This window comes from Miscanthus floridulus, chromosome 2 (genome assembly GCF_019320115.1).
Source record: "Miscanthus floridulus cultivar M001 chromosome 2, ASM1932011v1, whole genome shotgun sequence".
NCBI classification, from domain to species: Eukaryota; Viridiplantae; Streptophyta; class Magnoliopsida; order Poales; family Poaceae; genus Miscanthus; species Miscanthus floridulus.
Genome location: NC_089581.1, coordinates 49,175,580 through 49,178,953, shown reverse-complemented (window position 1 = coordinate 49,178,953; position 3,374 = coordinate 49,175,580). Strand labels below are relative to the sequence as shown.

The 3,374-nt window shown below is 47.1% G+C and overlaps 1 pseudogene; it reads right to left on the bottom strand.

Annotated features, from left to right (window-relative positions):
- Positions 1–738: 738 nt before the first annotated feature.
- Positions 739–2,909, bottom strand: LOC136536513 (geraniol 8-hydroxylase-like; annotated as a pseudogene).
- Positions 2,910–3,374: the final 465 nt, after the last annotated feature.

The following is a 3,374-nucleotide window of genomic DNA, read 5'->3' as shown; positions in this document are numbered from 1 at the left end:
TCTTATTTTCTTTTCCTTTTGTTTGGGTTGGTCCTCTTCTCTCCTAACCTTCATCTCGTCATTATGTAATTTTTGTGGTGCTCCGAACGACGTGTACAGGCACACATTGATGGCACATGGAAGGAGCTTCCTCTAGCCGGCCAAGGAAGAGGCAGCGTGGGGAGAGTGCAGCTTCAGTTCTAGGTGTTTGATTGTTTACCGCTCCCCTTTCATTTACGCTATTCTCAGCCCTAATTAGACATTCCTCGCTCTGGCTATCTTCCCTGCCCTCCGCCTCTAGCTATAGTTGAGGGGACAGTACGTGAAAGGCAGCAACGTCTGAGTTCTAAAAGACAGCTAGCCACTGCTACCCGCGCTTCGCTGCGGGTGATGTGCTTGGTATAGGAAAATTCTTGGGTAATATGGCTCATATGTCTAATATATCTTCTCATTGCGTTGCTATGAAAGGTTGATCTCTTTGCTACATTAAATGGAAAAATATGGGAAGGAAAGGTAATATGGTTTTTTCATTATAATGTTGTAAATGAACATAGAGGTTGGTTGTCATTACATTGCTACGAAATATTTTCTATATCTTTTCACTCTTCAATATTTTTCTATATCTCGCGCGTAATCTAGAGAGCCATTCTCGTATTCTATTTTTTGTTAGCGAAAAATCTAAAATAGAAAATGATTACATTTGGATAACCATTCAGAAGGATACAGAGAGTTTGCTCTTACGTGGGCGTAAATAAAGACCTAGTAAAAAGTAAAAAGTAAAAAGAAGGTGCTTACCGTAAACATCGACCGTAGCGTGTCACGATCAAGCCCCGCGGTGCCATTGTTGTCCATCTCGTGTCCAGCAACAGGTCAAGGAAGTCGCCCTTTCGTGGTTGTCCAGCCTTGCGGTCGTGCACCCTCCGGTCGATCTCCACGTCGAACGCCCGGTGCAGCCGTGCAAGTAACTTGGCAAAGCGCCGGCGACAGCCTTGCAGGTCGGCAGCCGCGAGCGCTGGGTAGAAGTCCGACATGTTCGGACTGGCCGCGGCCTCCATGATCTCTGTCACCACTTCTTGGAACCCTTTGGACTCGCCATGGTCGTCCAGATTTGTCAGGTCGCAAGAAAACATAGTGCGCGAGAGGAGGTTCAGCATCGTTGTGAACGCCACGCGGCCGACGTCCACCGCCACGCCCTCACGTGCTAACCGACTGACGTGGTCGACTAGCAGCTGCACCTTCTCACGCCGCAGGTGCTGGAGCGCGTCCAGTCTGTGCGGCGCAAAAAGCTCCCTGCCCATAATCTTTCGGAGCGCGCGCCAGCGCGGCGAGTTGGGCAGCCAGACGACGGAGTTCTTGGCGTGGTCGACAATGGCGTCTGGTACAAACCGCGTCGCGAAGACAGCGTCGTGCTTCTGCAAGAACTAGCGTGCGACTTCCGGGGAGGACACGACAACCGTGGTGACCGTGCCCAGGCGGAGGGACATGAGCGGGCCGTAGAGCTTCGCGAGGCCCGCAAGGGAGCGGTGCGGCTGGTCACCGAGGAGGTGGAGGTTGCCGAAGGGGCAGAGGGCGAGGCCCCGGTGGGAGGCCGCGGCGTGGATGTGCTAGTAAATCAAGATGTTGTGCATGCGTGATAGCCTGCGGCGGCTCTTTATTGAATCCATAGAGCTGTCAAACTCAGTTTTTCTCGATTCTTCCATGCAACGGTGCAAAAGGTCCGTCCAAGATCAATACCTACCGTGTCACTATTGGAATTTTTGTTAAATTCAGGTAGGCTATCAGCCTGTTCGCTTATGCTGAAATTTGACATATATTGATGGTTATGCTGAAACGTTATGAGAGAAAAACAATGTTCCATGGTTGAAAAGTAGTTCTGAATAAGTTCAAGTGAACAAGACGTATATAGAAATTATATTAAAAATGTTAGTGGTCAAGGCTTAGTTTCATCTTATATGATCTGGTACAGTATTGATATAGAGCAGTTCTAATATTTATTCCAATGTCTGTCTTGATATTTCAAATGAAATTTAGTAGAGAATATGACGTGCTATGACGAGGAGATTTGAAAGGAGTCTCCACTCTCCACGTTAATTCTCAGAAAACGACGTACTAAATAAATGATAGAAATTTACATATTAAATAGATACATTTGCCTTTAATTTGATAGACTCTAATCATCATCACCAATAATAACCAAAAGATACATTTCATTCTTCTAAAAAATTAGTCACAACTATTATTACAAAAAAATACATAAAGTAACTTCTAATTTGCATCTAAATTTTCTTTGTTGTCATTATAAAAGCTAATTTAAAATATAACAACCTAAATTTACATCTAAATTACTTATCTCGGATAATTTAAATGACCCCTAAATTTACATCTAAATTACCCACCCCCGCTATTATAAAAAATAACACAAAGTAACCCTAAATTTTCTTTTAAATTACCCACACCCACTATCATAAGTCCTGATCCTTTCCCTTGGTCTTGTGTGTTCCTCCACATAGCGCAGGTCTTGCTCAGAACCTTCTCAGCAACATCTTCGCCCTCGGCATGCAAGGGAATCCCTTCAATGCGGACATGGAACCTTCCCAGGAGGTGAAGTGGAACGTGCAACCATGGTCATTGATGAAGCGCTGCCTGGTTGCTCGCTGGCGCTATTGTGTGGATTGGAGAAGATAACTAGATATTGTTCGGGAAAAGTGCTTGACTACCTGGAAGTCGCCGAAGCCGAGGTTCATGTGCGATCTGATGGTGTCGCCGACGTGGTACGTCTCGGTGTTTTTGCTGTTCTCGTCCAGCCAGAAGACTGCTGCCTTGCCCACCAGCGCACTCCAACGTCTCTTGATGGCCCAGTGGCGGAAATGAGGATCCTCTCCCCCGTCGCCCATCGGCCTAGCCCTCGGGTCTCCGGGGAACTCAACCATCGGTCGCAGACCATGCTCCACCTCCAGGTAGGAGCAGTGGGCTTCGCCCTCAGCTTGTGGTGGAGACTACCTTGGCAGTAGAACAAAGATAGCCGGGGCTGGATGAGCATAGGGTGGAGGATTTAAGCTTGGAGCACTTGGGTGTAGGCAGGGACACTTGAATGCATGATGGCAACTACCATTGCAACGCCAGCAGCGAGTTGGATGGTCAAGAGCCAAATAATTGAAGCACTTGCCAGCGGCGTGCTGCCAGAAGGTCTGGTCGGCTGCTTGGTAGGATCGGTGTGCTTGAATGTTGCCTTTCTTATTGCCACCAGTAGGCAATTTCACATATGTCCACTTCCCCTTTACTGTCAACCTCATAGCATGGCGTGATGACTCTCCAGCATTTGCACTTGTCTCTGGAACCTATGAAAGGATCAAGATATTCAACAAGAAGGATGAATTGGATTTATTCTAATTTTT